A 19441-nucleotide genomic window follows, 5' to 3' on the forward strand; every position below is an offset into this window, starting at 1 on the left:
ATTTGTTACATCATTCATGTCCAGCTATATATCTCATCTCGTGATATCACACTTTAAAATTCAATATAATCCTAACCGTTATTAACACTTGGATATCCTAATAATCTACGTACAAACCAAACAACTCGCCATATAATTACGATGTCATATCTCGTCATTACCATTATGAATTTTGCACACCCCTCACAGACAAATCGATCATCACGACCATCGCTCTATATTTTGGACAACCCTGAAATTGGGTTACTCTGTTCCTTATACTCAAAGTTCGTGATTTCAAATGTTCATTACGTCCCCAATTACAGTATTTCACAATACTTAGATCATTACCGGCTATGAATTTTCAACTAAATCCAGCATTTTAACGTTTTCCTGGCCGAGAATACAGTCTCAATACCAAGCCTGTCCCGTTAGATAGCTGAGCTGTCTCACCCCCCTCGCTCGCTTGGCAGTTACAGGAACCACCTGGTTTATTCACAGTTGACTGACTTCTCAAAATGTTCCCTTTAAAACTCTGCCGACATAATTAAACAAATACGATATTCTAACCAACAAAATGCACAGATTATGCTTCAAGATGCCCACACTAATTATACGCGTCGCCAATTGATACCGCTATAGATTTCTATGAATTTCTTTCCATTCCCAACATTATAAAATATTCCTCGGGCTATCATGTCCCAGCTTCAATGACAGGACTCTAACCTGATTCGCACATCTCATCTCAACTCATATAAAACACTCCTCGGACTTCCGTGTCCCGGCTTCAATGACAGGTCCAACCTGATCCACAAAACTAACCTCTGTTTCCCAGCTCCACAATTATCATCGACAAAGAACTGGAATAAAATCCTCACTAGAAATTCCGACATCTAATATCGCACAATGCATTACTCATGAATAACTTTGCATAAATGATATCGTATTTAATAACTTGATTTTTACGAGAAATGACTGAAACATTCTACTAGATCTTTTTATTGTCAGTCAGACATAGTTTAAAATGGGCATTGAAAAAAAGAACGTTTCTCTCCGTGACCAAATTCATCTCCCTTGGCTCTCACCCGACAGCGCGCTTCCACTCGATTGAAAATGAGTGACCATGGATTATTATTATTAACGTCAAATTGCAGACAGAAGAATTTTACATCGAATGAACATCTTACATTGACATCACAAAATACAGGCAGTACACTCACACGGATGACGATCTACATTGGACGTGATATCACTTCAGAACCTTATTCAATAACTTTTTACAACATTATACGGCCCTCGCAAAACTTCAAAAATTTTATCCAAGTGGAAATAAAACAAATGACTCTTTTAGTCGTACTCTCACATTTACAAAACTTAGTAGGGCGACCACTGCGTCGTATATCCCCATTCAAAATACACTTTTAGAAGTCACGAGACGAGATATAAGAGGTAGTAAGATGGAAAGCCACCTACCTCATGTCGTCACGCCAGTATTCGTCTTAGGGCTCACCTGTGACCCTGGCATTTTATTTAGCCATCTTTACATTCATGGCTGTACATCTCATTACGTTTCTTCAGGTTTCCTGGAATAAAGCATAAAAAAAAAAGAAATACCCTTCACTTGTTTGCGGAGCGCACACGATGGATTGTAATTATTCCCGCACACGAATTACTTAATCACATTAGAATATTTCAGTACTTTGACCGTCCTATCTGGTACAGTTATTTCACTCAAGAAACTAATCTCCCCATGGAGTCAAGACTTAGCCGCAATGGCTAAAATCTGCAGTCGAACTCAGTCTACTTTCGTTGGTTTGATTTCGCAGAGCAGCTCAACAATTTTTCGTCCGCTTTGTATCACAAATGCCGGAGAAGGAAGCTTCGTCATGGCGTCCCTTCATATTTATAGCAGTTACCCCCTCTCTTCGGATCTCTCCCTTTGCCGCCAAGAAAATTTCTATAAATTTTCTGACTTACCTAAACTGCAATTTCAAAAGTTTTGAAAGTGACTACATGCTTGCTACATTTCTGGCGGTAGTGTTCGTGGACATTTAAAAATTTTACGGGTTCGATTTGTGAGATGATTGACCTCCTTTGATAGGCACAATATTTTTTTGACTTGGCGTGGTCACGCCATGTACACGCGCTTTGAAATAGTTCATAAAAATTACTTGAGATTCTTCCGCCGTCGACACGTGTGGTTGACGTCACGTACCCCAGAGCGTGGGACCGAAGGTAATCACCCCCTCGTCACGTGTCAAATCCATGCTATCAAGAATCCAACTTTTAATTATTTTGTTACACTATGCATAATGTTCTTAGGGCACAAAGGTCATGGGTTCAGTATAGAGGGTGAGGCCGAATGGTCCAGGTACTGCTCCTCCTCTCCATGTTTATCCCTTGACACGAAGTCTGACATTCCAGGTCGGGCGTTAGATGTGGGATCACTCGATGAGTACGAGGGAAAAGCCAACTCTGGAGGCTAAACTGTTTGAGAAGAAGAAGAACGAGAAGGAGAAGATGTAAGGCAAGTTAATGGTTTGTCTCTCAATCTCTTGGACAATGTAGCCAAGACACGTAGTCTCTATAAAATCTGTAGGAAAGAGCTAAAGGTGTGGGTGTTTAGCTCAGTGGTACAACAGTCGACTGCAGATCAAGAGGTCCCCGGTTCAAACCCGGGTGCCCCCTATTACTTCTTCTTTGGTTATATCTGTGAAAGTGCGTGAAAAGGTAGCTAAAGTATGCACGCTGCCCCCCACCTTCACCAAAACACATCATTATTGAACGTTTTGCCCACTTTCATTCCAAAGCCTGACGGAGGTCCAAAAGACCTCGCGTACCAACTGGGAAATGTAGCGAAGGGAACCAGTTTAATAATTTCTGTAGGGAGAGGATAATGCAGTGGGGTTATCGCTCAGTGGCAGAGCATTCGGTTCAAACCCGGGTGCCCCCTAACATTTTCTTTCTTCCTTATCGCTTTCAAAATGAGGGAAGGATGCTGCCAAAAGATCTAGTTTAGTAACTTCTGTAGGAAGAAGCGAACACTGTGGGGGTATAGCTCAGTGGTAGAGCATTCGACTGCAGATCGAGAGGTCCCCGGTTCAAACCCGGGTGCCCCCTAACATTTTCTTTTTTCCTTATCGCTTTCGAAATGAGTGAAAACATAGCTAAGATATGTGTGCTGCTCATGACATTCCGTGTATGCATGCTGCCCGCCACCTTCACCAAAACAAATAATTATTGAACGTTTTGCCCACTTTCATGCCAACGCCTGACGGAGGCCCAAAAGAGCTCGCGTACCAATTGGGAAAACTTTGCCAAGGGAACCAGTTTAATAATTTCTGTAGGGAGAGGCGAATTCAGTGGGGTTAGCTCAGTGGTAGAGCATCGACTACAGATCGAGATGTCACTGGTTCAAACCCAGTGAGCCATAAAATTTACTTCCTTAGTTATCGCTTCCAAAATGCGTGAAAACATACCAAAATATGCATGCTGCTCAAGACTTTCGTTGATTTTCTCCTTCTCCTCCAGACAATTGCCGTTTTGTTATCTAATTGAAGACCACGGCTGCATCCTTCCCTCTTCCTTGTTTGTAACCTCCAATCTTCCCATCCTCCAAAAAGGTCGCGGGTCAGTATAGAGGGTGAGACCGATTGGTCGAGGTACTGGTCCTGTTCTCCAATTATATCCCCTGACCCGAAGTCTGACACTCCTGGTCGAGCGTTAGAGGCGGGATCACTCGATGAGTCCGAGGGAAAATCCAACCCCGCAGGCCAGTCCGTTTGAGAAGGATAAGAATATGTTGAAAGGCAAAATTATGGCCTATCTCTCAATCTCTTGGACAATGCTGCCAAAAATTATAGTTTAGTAATTTCTGTAGGAAGAAGCGAGGACTGTGGGGGTATAGCTCAGTGGTAGAGTATTCGACTGCAGATTTAGAAGTCCCCGGTTCAAACCCGGGTGCCCCCTAACATTTTCTTTTTTCCTTATCGCTTTCAAAATGAGGGAAGGATGCTGCCAAGAGATCTAGTTTAGTAACTTCTGTAGGAAGAACCGGACACTGTGGGGTATAGCTCAGTGGTAGAGCATTCGACTGGAGATCGATAGGTCCCCGGTTCAAACCCGGTTGCCCCCTAACATTTTCTTTTTTCCTTATCGCTTTCAAAATGAGGGAAGGATGCTGCCAAGAGATCTAGTTTAGTAACTTCTGTAGGAAGAACCGAACACTGTGGGGGTATAGCTCAGTGGTAGAGCATTCGACTGCAGATCGAGAGGTCCCCGGTTCAAGCCCTGGTGCCCCCTAACATTATCTTTTTTCCTTATCGCTTTCGAAATGAGTGAAAACATAGCTAAGATATGTGTGCTGCTCATGACATTCCGTGGTTTACTACTTCTCCTCCAGACAAATGCTGTTTGTGTATCTAACTTTAGGACACGGCCGCATCCTTCCCTCGTCCTTGTCTATAAATTCCGAATTTCCCATCCCCCAACAAGGCTCCGGTTCAGCAGAGAGGGTGAGGCCAATTGGGCGAGGAACTGGTCCCACTCTCCATGTTTATCCCTTGACCCGTATTCTGACACTCCACGTCGGGCGTTAGATGTGGGATCACTCGCTGTGTCCTAGGGAAAAAACAACTCTGGAGGCTAAACAGTTTGAGAAGTAGAACAAGAAGAAGGAGAAGAAGAGGAAGAGCAAAAAGTAAGGCAAGGTAATGCCATACCTCTACTCCTATTCAATTGCGTCCTGTAGAAAAGAGTAAGATTTTTGAATGAGGAATTGGAAGAACCCAACTATCATCAATAAAACTGGGAGAAGGGAATATTGGTGTTGAAAAGGAACTGTCTAGAACTTGCTGATGGTAGTAGTTATTCCGTGTCCGCCTCTGTGGTGTAGTGGTTAGTGTGATTAGCTGCCACTCCTGGAGTCCCGCGTAAGACTCCCGGCTCTACCACGAAATTTGAATAGTGGTACGAGGGCTGAGACGGGGTCCACTCAGCCACGGAACGTCATCTGTGTAGAGAAGGGGAGATCAATTCCATCTCAGCCATCCAATTTTCCCATTACCCACAAGGCCCCGGTACAGCACAGAAAGTGAAGCCACCTGGGCGAGGTGCTCTTCCTCGTCTCCAGTTTTACCCCTTGATCCGAGTTCTGACCTTCCAGGTCCGGAGTTAGAGGTGGTATCACTCGTTGAGTCCGAGGGAAAAAACAACTCTGGAGGCTAAACTGTTTGAGAAGTAGAACAAGAAGAAGGTGAAGAAGAGGAAGCAGAAGGAGAAAATGTAAGGCAAGGTAATGGTCTGTCTCCCAATCTCTTGGACAATGTAGCCAAGACACCTAGTTTTTTAAAAATCTGTAGGAAAGTGCGTAATCTGTGGGGGTATAGCTCAGTGTTAGAGCATTAGACTGCAGATCGAGAGGTCCCTGGTTCAAACCCGGTGCCCACTAAAATGTGCTACTTTGTTTATCGCTCCCAAAATGCGTGAAAACATAGCGAAAGCATTCATGTTGCTCAAGACTCTCCGTGGTTTTCTCCTTCTCCTCCAGACAAATGCCGTTTTGTTGTCTAAAGACCACGACTGCATCGTTCCCTTGTTTATAACCTCCAATATTCCCACCCCCCCAAAAAGGCCCCGGGTCAGTATAGAGGGTGAGGCCGAATGGTCCAGGTACTGCTCCTCCTCTCCATGTTTATCCCTTGACAGGTAGTCTGACTCTCCAGGTCGGGCGTTAGATGTGGGATCACTCTTTGAGTACGAGGGAAAAGCCAACTCTGGAGGCTAAACTGTTTGAGAAGAAGAAGAACGAGAAGGAGAAGATGTAAGGCAAGTTAATGGTTTGTCTCTCAATCTCTTGGACAATGTAGCCAAGACACGTAGACTCTATAAAATCTGTAGGAAAGAGCTAAAGGTGTGGGGGTTTAGCTCAGTGATAGAGCATTCGATTGCAGATCGAGAGGTCCCCGGTTCAAACCCGGTGCGACGTAAAATTTACTTCTTTAGTTATCGCTTCCAAAATGCGTGAAAACATACCAAAATATGCAACTGCTCAAGACTTTCCTTGGTTTTCTCCTTCTCCTCCAGACAATTGCCGTTTTGTTATCTAATTGAAGACCACGGCTGCATCCTTCCCTCTTTCTTGTTTGTAACCTCCAATCATCCCATCCTCCAAAAAGGTCGCGGGTCAGTATAGAGGGTGAGACCGATTGGTCGAGGTACTGGTCCTGTTCTCCAATTATATTCCCTGACCCGAAGTCTGACACTCCAGGTCGAGCGTTAGAGGCGGGATCACTCGATGAGTCCGAGGGAAAATCCAACCCCGCAGGCCAGTCCGTTTGAGAAGGATAAGAATATGTTGAAAGCCAAATTATGGCTTATCTCTCAATCTCTTGGACAATGCTGCCAAAAGATCTAGTTTAGCAACTTCTGTAGGAGGAATCGAACGCTGTGGGGGTATAGCTCAGTGGTAGAGCATTCGACTGCAGATCGAGAGGTCCCCGGTTCAAACCCGGGTGCCCCCGAACATTTTCTTTTTTCCTTATCGCTTTCGAAATGGGTGAAAACATAGCTAGGATATGTGTGCTGCTCATGACATTCCGTGTATGCATGCTGCCCGCCACCTTCACCAAAACAAATAATTATTGAACGTTTTGCCCACTTTCATGCCAACGACTGACGGAGGCCCAAAAGAGCTCGCGTACCAATTGGGAAAATTTTGCCAAGGGAACCAGTTTAATAATTTCTGTAGGGAGAGGCGAATTCAGTGGGGTTATAGCTCAGTGCTAGAGCATCGACTACAGATCGAGATGTCACTGGTTCAAACCCAGTGAGCCATAAAATTTACTTCCTTAGTTATCGCTTCCAAAATGCGTGAAAACATACCAAAATATGCATGCTGCTCAAGACCTTCCTTGGTTTTCTCCTTCTCCTCCAGACAATTGCCGTTTTGTTATCTAATTGAAGACCACGGCTGCATCCTTCCCTCTTCCTTGTTTGTAACCTCCAATCTTCCCATCCTCCAAAAAGGTCGCGGGTCAGTATAGAGGGTGAGACCGATTGGTCGAGGACTGGTCCTGTTCTCCAATTATATCCCTGACCCGAAGTCTGACACTCCAGGTCGAGCGTTAGAGGCGGGATCACTCGATGAGTCCGAGGGAAAATCCAACCCCGCAGGCCATTCCGTTTGAGAAGGATAAGAATATGTTGAAAGGCAAAATTATGGCTTATCTCTCAATCTCTTGGACAATGCTGCCAAAAATTCTAGTTTAGTAACTTCTGTAGGAAGAAGCGAGGACTGTGGGGGTATAGCTCAGTGGTAGAGCATTCGACTGCAGATCTAGAGCTCCCCGGTTCAAACCCGGGTGCCCCTAACATTTTCTTTTTTCCTTATCGCTTTCAAAATGAGGGAAGGATGCTGCCAAGAGATCTAGTTTAGTAACTTCTGTAGGAAGAACCGAACACTGTGGGGTATAGCTCAGTGATAGAGCATTCGACTGCAGATCGAGAGGTCCCCGGTTCAAACCCTGGTGCCTCCTAACATTATCTTTTTTTCTTATCGCTTTCGAAATGAGTGAAAACATAGCTAAGATATGTGTGCTGCTCATGACATTCCGTGGTTTACTACTTCTCCTCCAGGCAAATGCTGTTTGTGTATCTAACTTTAGGACACGGCCGCACCCTTCCTTCGTTCTTGTCTATAAATTCGAATTTCCCATCCCCCAACAAGGCTCCGGTTCAGCAGAGAGGGTGAGGCCAATTGGGCGAGGTACTGGTCTTACTCTCCATGTTTATCCCTTGACCCGCATTCTGACACTCCACGTCGGGCGTTAGATGTGGGATCACTCGCTGAGTCCTAGGGAAAAAACAACTCTGGAGGCTAAACAGTTTGAGAAGTAGAACAAGAAGGAGGAGAAGAAGAGGAAGAGGAAAAAGTAAGGCAAGGTATTGCCATACCTCTACTCCTATTCAATTGCGTCCTGTAGAAAAGAGTAAGATTTTTGAATGAGGAATTGGAAGAACCCAACTATCATCAATAACACTGGGAGAAGGGAATATTGGTGTTGAAAAGGAACTGTCTAGAACTTGCTGATGGTAGTAGTTATTCCGTGTCCGCCTCTGTGGTGTAGTGGTTAGTGTGATTAGCTGCCACTCCTGGAGTCCCGCGTAAGACTCCCGGCTCTACCACGAAATTTGAATAGTGGTACGAGGGCTGAGACGGGGTCCACTCAGCCACGGAACGTCATCTGTGTAGAGAAGGGGAGATCAATTCCATCTCAGCCATCCAATCTTCCCATTCCCCACAAGGCCCCGGTACAGCACAGAAAGTGAAGCCAAATGGGCGAGGTGCTCTTCCTCGTCTCCAGTTTTATCCCCTGATCCAAGTTCTGACCTTCCAGGTCCGGAGTTAGAGGTGGTATCACTCGTTGAGTCCGAGGGAAAAAACAACTCTGGAGGCTAAACAGTTTGAGAAGTAGAACAAGAAGAAGGTGAAAAAGAGGAAGCAGAAGGAGAAAATGTAAGGCAAGGTAATGGTCTGTCTCCCAATCTCTTGGACAATGTAGCCAAGACACCTAGTTTTTTAAAAATCTGTAGGAAAGTGCGTAATCTGTGGGGGTATAGCTCAGTGTTAGAGCATTAGACTGCAGATCGAGAGGTCCCTGGTTCAAACCCGGTGCCCACTAAAATGTGCTACTTTGTTTATCGCTCCCAAAATGCGTGAAAACATGGCGAAAGCATCCATGCTGCACAAGACTCTCCGTGGTTTTCTCCTTCTCCTCCAGACAAATGCCGTTTTGTTGTCTAAAGACCACGACTGCATCGTTCCCTTGTTTATAACCTCCAATATTCCCACCCCCCCAAAAAGGCCCCGGGTCAGTATAGAGGGTGAGGCCGAATGGTCCAGGTACTGCTCCTCCTCTCCATGTTTATCCCTTGACACGTAATCTGACATTCCAGGTCGGGCGTTAGATGTGGGATCACTCGATGAGTACGAGGGAAAAGCCAACTCTGGAGGCTAAGCTGTTTGAGAAGAAGAAGAACGAGAAGGAGAAGATGTAAGGCAAGTTAATGGTTTGTCTCTCAATCTCTTGGACAATGTAGCCAAGACTCGTAGTCTCTATAAAATCTGTAGGAAAGAGATAAAGGTGTGGGTGTTTAGCTCAGTGATAGAGCATTCGATTGCAGATCGAGAGGTCCCCGGTTCAAACCCGGTGCGCCGTAAAATTTACTTCTTTAGTTATCGCTTCCAAAATGCGTGAAAACATAGCAAAACATTCATGCTGCTCAAGACTTTCCGTGGTTTTCTGCTTGTCCTCCAGACAAATGCCGTTTTGTTGTCTAAAGACCACTGCTGCATCCTTCCCTTGTTTATAACCTCCAATATACCCATCCCCCAAAAAGGCCCCGGGTCAGTATAGATGGTGAGGCCGATTGTTCGAGGTACTGGTCCCCCTCTCCATGTTTATCCCTTGACACGTAGTCTGACATTCCAGGTCGGGCGTTAGATGTGGGATCACTCGATGAGTCCGAGGAAAAACCCAAACCTGGAGGCTAAACAGTTTGAGAAGAAGAAGCAGGAGAAGGAGAAGGAGAAGATGTAAGGCAAGTTAATGGTTTGCTCTCAATCTCTTGGACAATGTAGCCAAGACACGTAGTCTCTATAAAATCTGTAGGAAAGAGCTAAAGGTGTGGGGGTTTAGCTCAGTGGTACAACAGTCGACTGCAGATCAAGAGGTCCCCGGTTCAAACCCGGGTGCCCCCTATTACTTCTTCTTTGGTTATATCTGTGAAAGTGCGTGAAAAGTTAGCTAAAGTATGCACGCTGCCCCCCACCTTCACCAAAACACATCATTATTGAACGTTTTGCCCACTTTCATTACAACGCCTGACGGAGGTCCAAAAGACCTCGCGTACCAACTGGGAAATGTAGCGAAGGGAACCAGTTTAATAATTTCTGTAGGGAGAGGATAATGCAGTGGCGTTATCGCTCAGTGGTAGAGCATTCGGTTCAAACCCGGGTGCCCCCTAACATTTTCTTTCTTCCTTATCGCTTTCAAAATGAGGGAGGATGCTGCCAAAAGATCTAGTTTAGTAACTTCTGTAGGAAGAAGCGAACACTGTGGGGATATAGCTCAGTGGTAGAGCATTCGACTGCAGATGGAGAGGTCCCCGTTTCAAACCCGGGTGCCCCCTAACATTTTCTTTTTTCCTTATCGCTTTCGAAATGAGTGAAAACATAGCTAAGATATGTGTGCTGCTCATGACATTCCGTGTATGCATGCTGCCCGCCACCTTCACCAAAACAAATAATTATTGAACGTTTTGCCCACTTTCATGCCAACGCCTGACGGAGGCCCAAAAGAGCTCGCGTACCAATTGGGAAAATATTGCCAAGGGAACCAGTTTAATAATTTCTGTAGGGAGAGGCGAATTCAGTGGGGTTATAGCTCAGTGGTAGAGCATCGACTACAGATCGAGATGTCACTGGTTCAAACCCAGTGAGACATAAAATATACTTCCTTAGTTATCGCTTCCAAAATGCGTGAAAACATACCAAAATATGCATGCTCCGCCTCTGTGGTGTAGTGGTTAGCGTGATTAGCTGCCACCCCCGGAGGTCCGGGTTCGATTCCCGGCTCTGCCACGAAATTTGAAACGTGGTACGAGGGCTTGAACCGGGTCCACTCAGCCTCGGGAGGTCAACTGAGTAGAGGTGGGTTCGATTCCTACCTCAGCCATCCTGGAAGTGGTTTTCCGTGGTTTCCCACTTCTCCTCCAGGCAAATGCCGGGATGGTACCTAACTTAAGGCCACGGCCACTTCCTTCCCGCTTCCTTGTCTATCCCTTCCAATCTTCCCCATCCATCGCAAGGCCCCTGTTCAGCATAGCAGGTGAGGCCGCCTGGGTGAGGTACTGGTCATTCTCCCCAGTTGTATCCCCCGACCAACAGTCTGAAGCTCCAGGACACTGCCCTTGAGGCGGTAGAGGTGGTATCCCTCGCTGAGTCCGAGGGAGAAACCGAACCTGGAGGCTAAACAGTTTGAGAAGAAGAAGCAGGAGAAGGAGAAGGAGAAGATGTAAGGCAAGTTAATGGTTTGCTCTCAATCTCTTGGACAATGTAGCCAAGACACGTAGTCTCTATAAAATCTGTAGAAAAGAGCTAAAGGTGTGGGGGTTTAGCTCAGTGGTACAACAGTCGACTGCAGATCAAGAGGTCCCCGGTTCAAACCCGGGTGCCCGCTATTACTTCTTCTTTGGTTATATCTGTGAAAGTGCGTGAAAAGGTAGCTAAAGTATGCACGCTGCCCCCCCACCTTCACCAAAACACATCATTATTGAACGTTTTGCCCACTTTCATTCCAACGCCTGACGGAGGTCCAAAAGACCTCGCGTAAGAACTGGGAAATGTAGCCAAGGGAACCAGTTTAATAATTTCTGGAGGGAGAGGATAATTCAGTGGGGTTATCGCTCAGTGGTAGAGCATTCGGTTCAAACCCGGGTGCCCCCTAACATTTTCTTTCTTCCTTATCGCTTTCAAAATGAGGGAAGGATGCTGCCAAAAGATCTAGTTTAGTAACTTCTGTAGGAAGAAGCGAACACTGTGGGGGTATAGCTCAGTGGTAGAGCATTCGACTGCAGATCGAGAGGTCCCCGGTTCAAACCCGGGTGCCCCCTAACATTTTCTTTTTTCCTTATCGCTTTCGAAATGAGTGAAAACATAGCTAAGATATATGTGCTGCTCATGACATTCCGTGTATGCATGCTGCCCGCCACCTTCACTAAAACAAATAATTATTGAACGTTTTGCCCACTTTCATGCCAACGCCTGACGGAGGCCCAAAAGAGCTCGCGTACCAAATGGGAAAATTTGCCAAGGGAACCAGTTTTATAATTTCTGTAGGGAGAGGCGAATTCAGTGGGGTTATAGCTCAGTGGTAGAGCATCGACTACAGATCGAGATGTCACTGGTTCAAACCCAGTGAGCCATAAAATTTACTTCCTTAGTTATCGCTTCCAAAATGCGTGAAAACATACCAAAATATGCATGCTGCTCAAGACTTTCCTTGGTTTTCTCCTTCTCCTCCAGACAATTGCCGTTTTGTTATCTAATTGAAGACCACGGCTGCATCCTTCCCTCTTCCTTGTTTGTAACCTCCAATCTTCCCATCCTCCAAAAAGGTCGCGGGTCAGTATAGAGGGTGAGACCGATTGGTCGAGGACTGGTCCTGTTCTCCAATTATATCCCCTGACCCGAAGTCTGACACTCCAGGTCGAGCGTTAGAGGCGGGATCACTCGATGAGTCCGAGGGAAAATCCAACCCCGCAGGCCAGTCCGTTTGAGAAGGATAAGAATATGTTGAAAGGCAAAATTATGGCTTATCTCTCAATCTCTTGGACAATGCTGCCAAAAATTCTAGTTTAGTAACTTCTGTAGGAAGAAGCGAGGACTGTGGGGGTATAGCTCAGTGGTAGAGCATTCGACTGCAGATCTAGAGCTCCCCGGTTCAAACCCGGGTGCCCCTAACATTTCCTTTTTTCCTTATCGCTTTCAAAATGAGGGAAGGATTCTGCCAAGAGATCTAGTTTAGTAACTTCTGTAGGAAGAACCGAACACTGGGGGGGTATAGCTCAGTGGTAGAGCATTCGACTGCAGATCGAGAGGTCCCCGGTTCAAACCCTGGTGCCTCCTAACATTATCTTTTTTTCTTATCGCTTTCGAAATGAGTGAAAACATAGCTAGGATATGTGTGCTGCTCATGACATTCCGTGGTTTACTACTTCACCTCCAGGCAAATGCTGTTTGTGTATCTAACTTTAGGACACGGCCGCATCCTTCCCTGGTCCTTGTCTATAAATTCCAAATTTCCCATCCCCCAACAAGGCTCCGCATCAGCAGAGAGGGTGAGGCAAATTGGGCGAGGTACTGGTCCCACTCTCCATGTTTATCCCTTGACCCGTATTCTGACACTCCACGTCGGGCGTTAGATGTGGGATCACTCGCTGAGTCCTAGGGAAAAAACAACTCTGGAGGCTAAACAGTTTGAGAAGTAGAACAAGAAGGAGGAGAAGAAGAGGAAGAGCAAAAAGTAAGGCAAGGTAATGCCATACCTCTACTCCTATTCAATTGCGTCCTGTAGAAAAGAGTAAGATTTTTGAATGAGGAATTGGAAGGACCCAACTATCATCGATAACACTGGGAGACGGGAATATTGGTGTTGAAAAGGAACTGTCTAGAACTTGCTGATGGTAGTAGTTATTCCGTGTCCGCCTCTGTGGTGTAGTGGTTAGTGTGATTAGCTGCCACTCCTGGAGTCCCGCGTAAGACTCCCGGCTCTACCACGAAATTTGAATAGTGGTACGAGGGCTGAGACGGGGTCCACTAAGCCACGGAACGTCATCTGTGTAGAGAAGGGGAGATCAATTCCATCTCAGCCATCCAATCTTCCCATTCCCCATAAGGCCCCGGTACAGCACAGAAAGTGAAGCCACCTGGGCGAGGTGCTCTTCCTCGTCTCCAGTTTTATCCCCTGATCCGAGTTCTGACCTTCCAGGTCCGGAGTTAGAGGTGGGATCACTCGATGAGTCCGAGGGAAAAAACAACTCTGGAGGCTAAACAGTTTGTGAAGTAGAACAAGAAGAAGGTGAAGAAGAGGAAGCAGAAGGAGAAAATGTAAGGCAAGGTAATGGTCTGTCTCCCAATCTCTTGGACAATGTAGCCAAGACACCTAGTTTTTTAAAAATCTGTAGGAAAGTGCGTAATCTGTGGGGGTATAGCTCAGTGTTAGAGCATTAGACTGCAGATCGAGAGGTCCCTGGTTCAAACCCGGTGCCCACTAAAATGTTCTACTTTGTTTATCGCTCCCAAAATGCGTGAAAACATAGCGAAAGCATTCATGCTGCTCAAGACTCTCCGTGGTTTTCTCCTCCTTCTCCAGACAAATGCCGTTTTGTTGTCTAAAGACCACGACTGCATCGTTCCCTTGTTTATAACCTCCAATATTCCCACCCCCCCAAAAAGGCCCCGGGTCGGTATAGAGGGTGAGGCCGAATGGTCCAGGTACTGCTCCTCCTCTCCATGTTTATCCCTTGACACGTAGTGTGACATTCCAGGTCGGGCGTTAGATGTGGGATCACTCGATGAGTACGAGGGAAAAGCCAACTCTGGAGACTAAACAGTTTGAGAAGAAGAAGAACGAGAAGGAGAAGATGTAAGGCAAGTTAATGGTTTGTCTCTCAATCTCTTGGACAATGTAGCCAAGACACGTAGTCTCTATAAAATCTGTAGGAAAGAGCTAAAGGTGTGTGGGTTTAGCTCAGTGGTACAACAGTCGACTGCAGATCAAGAGGTCCCCGGTTCAAACGCGGGTGCCCCCTATTACTTCTTCTTTGGTTATATCTTCACCAAAACACATCATTGTTGAACGTTTTGCCGACTTTCATTCCAACGCCTGACGGGGGTCCAAAAGACCTCGCGTACCAACTGGGAGATGTAGCCAAGGGAACCAGTTTAATAATTTCTGTAGGGAGAGGATAATTCAGTGGGGTTATCGCTCAGTGGTAGAGGGAAGTATGCTGCCAAAAGTTCTAGTTTAGTAACTTCTGTAGGAAGAACTGAACACTGTGGGGGTATAGCTCAGTGGTAGAGCATTCGACTGCAGATCGAGAGGCCCCCGGTTCAAACCCGGGTGCCCCGTAACATTTTCTTTTTTCCTTATCGCTTTCAAAATGAGTGAAAACATAGCTAAGATATGTGTGCTGCTCATGACATTCCGTGGTTTACTACTTCTCCTCCAGGCAAATGCCGTTTGTGTATCTAAATTAGGACACGGCCGCATCCTTCCCTCTTCCTTGTCTATATATTCCAATATTCCCATCCGCCAACAAGGCTCCGGTTCAGCATAGAGTGTGAGGTCAATTGGGCGGGGTACTGGTCCCACTCTGCATGTTTATCTCTTGACCCGTATTCTGACACTCCAGGTCGGGCGTTAGATGTGGGATCACTCGCTGAGTCCTAGGGAAAAAGCTTCACTGGAGGCTAAATAGATTAAGAAGAAGAAGGGACCGAAGAAGAAGAGCAAAAAGTAGGGCAAGGTAATGCCATACCGCTACTCCTATTCAATTGCGTCCTGTAGAAAAGAGTAAGATTTTTGAATGAGGAACTGGAAGAACCCAACTACCATCAATAACACTGGGTGAAGAGAATATTGGTGTTGAAAAGGAACTGTTTAGAACTTGCGGATGGTAGTAGTTACTCCGTGTCCGCCTCTGTGGTGTAGTGGTTAGTGTGATTAGCTGCCACTCCTGGAGGCCCGCGTAAGACTCCCGGCTCTCCCACGAAATTTGAAAAGTGGTACGAGGGCTGAGACGGGGTCCACTCATCCACGGAACGTCATCTGTGTAGAGAAGGGGAGATCAATTCCATCTCAGCCATCCAATCTTCCCATTCCCCACAAGGCCCCGGTACAGCACAGAACGTGAAGCCACCTGGGCGAAGTGATCTTCCTCGTCTCCAGTTTTATCCCCTGTTCCGAGGTTTGACCCTCCAGGTCCGGAGTAAGAGGTGGGATCACTCGATGAGCCCGAGGGAAAAAACAACTCTGGAGGCTAAACAGTTTGAGAAGGATAAGAAGAGGAAGAAGGAGAAGAGGAGGAAGAAGAGGGAGAAAATGTATGGCAAGGTAATGGTGTGTCTCTCAATCTCTTGGACAATGTACCCAAGACACCTAGTTTTTATACAATCTGTAGGAAAGTGCGAAAACTGTAGGGGTATAGCTCAGTGATGTTGGAAATAACTGCTTAGAATTTGCGGATTTATTTCATAGTATCACAAAGCTACATAATACCGCAGTACAAGTGAATCTCTTGGATAAAGTAGCCAATAGGAATGTTGAATAATTTCTGCAGGAATGGTGGGAACCACGGGGGTATAGGGCAGTGGTAAAGCATTCGACTACAGATCTCGTGGTTCCCGGTTCAAACCCGGGTGCCCCGTAATATTTTTTCTTTGCATATATCTATCAAGGTGCGTGAAAAGGTAGGTAATCTACTTACGCTGCCCGCCACGTTCACCAAAACACATAATTATTGAACGTTTTGCCCACTTTCATTCCAACGCCTGACGGTGGGTCAAAGGAGCTCGCGTACCAGCTGGGAAAATGTTGCCAAGGGAACCAGTTTAATAATTTCTGTGCTGATAGGCGAGATTAGTGGGAGATCATTCGACTGCAGATCGAGAGGTCCCCGGTTAAAACCCGTGTGCCCCCTAACGTTTTCTTCTTTGGTTATCGCTTTCAAAATGCGTGAAAACGTAGCAAAAGCATGCTTGCTGCTCAGGACTATCCGTGGATTTTTGCTTCTCCTCCAGGCAAATGCCATTCTGGTATCTAACTTAAGGCCACGGATGCATACTTCCGTCTTCCGTATCTAAGCCTCCCAATTTTCTCGTCCCCCGACACCGCCCGTTCAGCATAGAAGGTGAGGCCGCCTTGGGAGATCCTGGACATCCCCACCATTTTCATCCCTTGACACGATGTCTGACGCTCCACGATAGGCATTGTAGGAGAGATGCCTCGCTGAGTCCGAAGAAAAAACCAACTCTGGAGGTTATACAGATGAACAGCAAGAAGATGAAAAAGAAAAAGAAGTAAGGCAAGGTAATACCTTACCCCTACTCCTATTCAATTGCGTCCTGGTGAAAATAGTAAGACTTTGGAATGAGAAACTGAAGAAACACGCGCTATCATCTATAACACTGGATGAAGAGAACATTTATGTTGGAAAAAACTGCCTAGAATTTTCGGATTTTTTTCATACTATCATAAAGCTACAAAATACCGCAGTACAAGCGAATCTCTTGGGCAAAATAGCCAATAGGCATGTTTAATAATTTCTGCAGGAAAGATAGAAACCACGGGGGGTATGGCTCAGTGGTAGATCATTCGACTGCAAATCGAGAGGTCCCCGGTTCAAACCCGGTGCCCACTAAAATGTACTTCTTTGGTTATCGCTCCCAAAATGCGTGAAAACGTAGCAGAAACATGCATGCTGCTCAAGACTTTCCGTGGTTTTCTGCTTCTCCTCCAGACAAATGCCGTTTTGTTGCCTAAAGTCCACGGCTGCATCCTCCCCTCTTCCTTGTTTGTAACCTCCAATATTCCCACCCCCCCAAAAAGGCCCCGGGTCAGTATAGAGGGTGAGGCCGATTGATCGAAGTACTGGTCCCCCTCTCCATGTTTATCCCTTGACACGTAGTCTGACACTCCAGGTCGGGCGTTAGATATGGGATCACTCGATGAGTCCGAGGGAAAAGCCAACTCTGGAGGCGAAACAGTTTGAGAAGAAGGAGAAGAAGAAAAACGAGAAGGAGAAGATGTAAGGCATGTTACTGGTTTGTCTCTCAATCTCTTGGACAATGCTGCCAAAAGATCTAGTTTAGTAACATCTGTAGGAAGGAGCGAACACTGTGGGGGTATAGCTCAGTGGTAGAGCATTCGACTGCAGATCGAGAGGTCCCCGGTTGAAACCCGGGTAGCTCCTAACATTTTCTTTTCTCCTTATCGCTTTCAAAAGGAGGGAAAACATAGCTAAGGTATGTATGCTGCTCAAGGCCTTCCGTGGTGTACTACTTCTCCTCCAGGCAAATCCCGTTTGTGTATCTAACTTTAGGACACGGCAGCATCCTTCTCTAGTCCTTGTCTATAAATTCCAATATTCCCATCCCCCCCACAGGGTACTGGTTCAGCAGAGAGGGAGAGGCAAATTGGGCGAGGTACTGGTCCCACTCTCTATGTTTATCGCTTGACCTGTAGTCTGACACTCCAGGTCGGGCGTTAGATGTGGGATCTCTGGCTGAGTCCTAGGGAAAAAGCGTCACTGGAGGCAATATAGATTAAGAAGAAGAAGAGACAGAAGAAGAAGAACAAAAAGTAAGGCAAGGTAATGCCATACCTCTACTCCTATTCAATTGCGTCCTGTAGAAAAGAGTAAGATTTTGGAATGAGGAATTGGAAGAACCCAACTATCATCAATAACACTGGGAGAAGAGAATATTGGTGTTGAAAAAGAACTGTCTGGTACTTGCGGATGGTAGTAATTATTCCGTGTCCGCCTCTGTGGTGTAGTGGTTAGTATGATTAGCTGCCACTCCTGGAGGCCCTCGTAAGTCTCCCGGCTCTGCCACGAAATTTGAAAAGTGGTACGAGTGCTGAGACGGGGTCCACTCAGCCACGGAACGTCATCTGTGTAGAGAGGGGAGATCAATTCCATCTCAGTCATCCAATATTCCCATCCCCCAACTAGGCCCCGGTTCAGCATAGCGGGTGAGGCCAATTGGTTGAGGTACTGGTCCTAATCTCCAGTTTTATCCCCTGACACGAAGTCTGACACTCCAAGTCGGGCGTTACAGTTGGATCACTCGCCGAGTCCGAGGGAAAAAGCAACACTGGAGGCCAAATAGAAGGAGAAGAAGAAGAAGAGCAAAAAGAAGAAAAAGGAAGGCAAGGTAATGCCTTACCTCCACTCCTATTCACTTGCGTCCTGGAGAAAAGAGTAAAATTTTGGAATGAGAATCTGAAAGAACACAAGCTATCATCAATAACACGGGGAGAAGTGGTTATTGGTGTTGAAAAAAGCTGTCTAGTATTGGCGGATTTCTTTTCATACTATCATAAAGCTGCAAAATGCAGCAGTACAAGTGAATTTCTTGGACACCGAGCTCAATAGCTGCAGTCGCTTAAATGCGGCTAGTATCCAATATTCGGGAGATAGTGGGTTCGAACCACACCATCGGCAGCCCCGAAAATTATTTTCCGTGGATAGCCATTTTCACACCAGGCAAATGCAGGTGCTGTACTTTATTTAGGCCACGGCCGCTTCCTTCCCACTCCTAGCCCTTCCCCGTCCCATCGTCGCCATAAGACATATCTGTGTCGATGCGACGCAAGGCAACTAGCAAATAAATAAATAAATAAATAAATAAATAAATAAATCTTGGACCAAATAGCCAAAAGACATGTTTAATAATTTCTGCATGAGTTATAGCTCAGTGGTAGAGCATTCGACTGCAGACCGAGAGGTCCCCGGTACAAACCCGGTTGCCGCCTAATATTTTTCATTGGTTGTATATTTCAACTTCGAATTCAGGAAATCTGTTAGGAATGTACGAGGTTTTCCGGGGATTTTTCTCTGATACAGACCATTATCTGATCTGTAGGTACTATGTATCTCTAGGCCTAGGGTAGAGAAAGTGAAATCTTTCTGCAAACGAATAAGGGTAGAATATCTCCAGGACGAGGAAATTAGACAGAAGTACATGGATATGATTAGTGAGAAGTTTCGAACAGTAGACAGTAAGCAGGTTTAGGATGTAGAAATTGAATGGGTGGCATACAGGGATGCTGTAGTAGAAACAGCAAGGGATTGCCTAGGAACAGCCTTCAGCCTTCAGCCTATGGCGCGACGGCCC

At 46.0% G+C, this 19441-nt stretch overlaps 12 non-coding genes across 12 annotated transcripts; all 12 read left to right on the top strand.

The window, feature by feature from the left end:
• Positions 1-3027: 3027 nt before the first annotated feature.
• Positions 3028-3099, top strand: TRNAC-GCA (transfer RNA cysteine (anticodon GCA)). Its single transcript has one exon. It is a non-coding gene; the product is annotated as a tRNA-Cys (tRNA).
• A 777-nt stretch (positions 3100-3876) lies between these two features.
• TRNAC-GCA (transfer RNA cysteine (anticodon GCA)) lies at positions 3877-3948 on the top strand. The gene has a single exon. It is a non-coding gene; the product is annotated as a tRNA-Cys (tRNA).
• Positions 3949-4042: 94 nt separating this feature from the next.
• TRNAS-GGA (transfer RNA serine (anticodon GGA)) lies at positions 4043-4114 on the top strand. Its single transcript has one exon. It is a non-coding gene; the product is annotated as a tRNA-Ser (tRNA).
• A 95-nt stretch (positions 4115-4209) lies between these two features.
• On the top strand, positions 4210-4281 carry TRNAC-GCA (transfer RNA cysteine (anticodon GCA)). Its single transcript has one exon. It is a non-coding gene; the product is annotated as a tRNA-Cys (tRNA).
• A 2147-nt stretch (positions 4282-6428) lies between these two features.
• Positions 6429-6500, top strand: TRNAC-GCA (transfer RNA cysteine (anticodon GCA)). Its single transcript has one exon. It is a non-coding gene; the product is annotated as a tRNA-Cys (tRNA).
• Positions 6501-7277: 777 nt separating this feature from the next.
• Positions 7278-7349, top strand: TRNAC-GCA (transfer RNA cysteine (anticodon GCA)). The gene has a single exon. It is a non-coding gene; the product is annotated as a tRNA-Cys (tRNA).
• A 2749-nt stretch (positions 7350-10098) lies between these two features.
• TRNAC-GCA (transfer RNA cysteine (anticodon GCA)) lies at positions 10099-10170 on the top strand. Its single transcript has one exon. It is a non-coding gene; the product is annotated as a tRNA-Cys (tRNA).
• Positions 10171-11580: 1410 nt separating this feature from the next.
• Positions 11581-11652, top strand: TRNAC-GCA (transfer RNA cysteine (anticodon GCA)). Its single transcript has one exon. It is a non-coding gene; the product is annotated as a tRNA-Cys (tRNA).
• A 777-nt stretch (positions 11653-12429) lies between these two features.
• Positions 12430-12501, top strand: TRNAC-GCA (transfer RNA cysteine (anticodon GCA)). Its single transcript has one exon. It is a non-coding gene; the product is annotated as a tRNA-Cys (tRNA).
• Positions 12502-12595: 94 nt separating this feature from the next.
• TRNAC-GCA (transfer RNA cysteine (anticodon GCA)) lies at positions 12596-12667 on the top strand. The gene has a single exon. It is a non-coding gene; the product is annotated as a tRNA-Cys (tRNA).
• Positions 12668-14600: 1933 nt separating this feature from the next.
• Positions 14601-14676, top strand: TRNAC-GCA (transfer RNA cysteine (anticodon GCA)). The gene has a single exon. It is a non-coding gene; the product is annotated as a tRNA-Cys (tRNA).
• A 2766-nt stretch (positions 14677-17442) lies between these two features.
• On the top strand, positions 17443-17514 carry TRNAC-GCA (transfer RNA cysteine (anticodon GCA)). The gene has a single exon. It is a non-coding gene; the product is annotated as a tRNA-Cys (tRNA).
• The last annotated feature ends 1927 nt before the right edge of the window (positions 17515-19441 follow it).

The sequence above is a fragment of the Anabrus simplex genome, chromosome 8 (assembly GCF_040414725.1).
Source record: "Anabrus simplex isolate iqAnaSimp1 chromosome 8, ASM4041472v1, whole genome shotgun sequence".
Classification (NCBI taxonomy): Eukaryota; Metazoa; Arthropoda; class Insecta; order Orthoptera; family Tettigoniidae; genus Anabrus; species Anabrus simplex.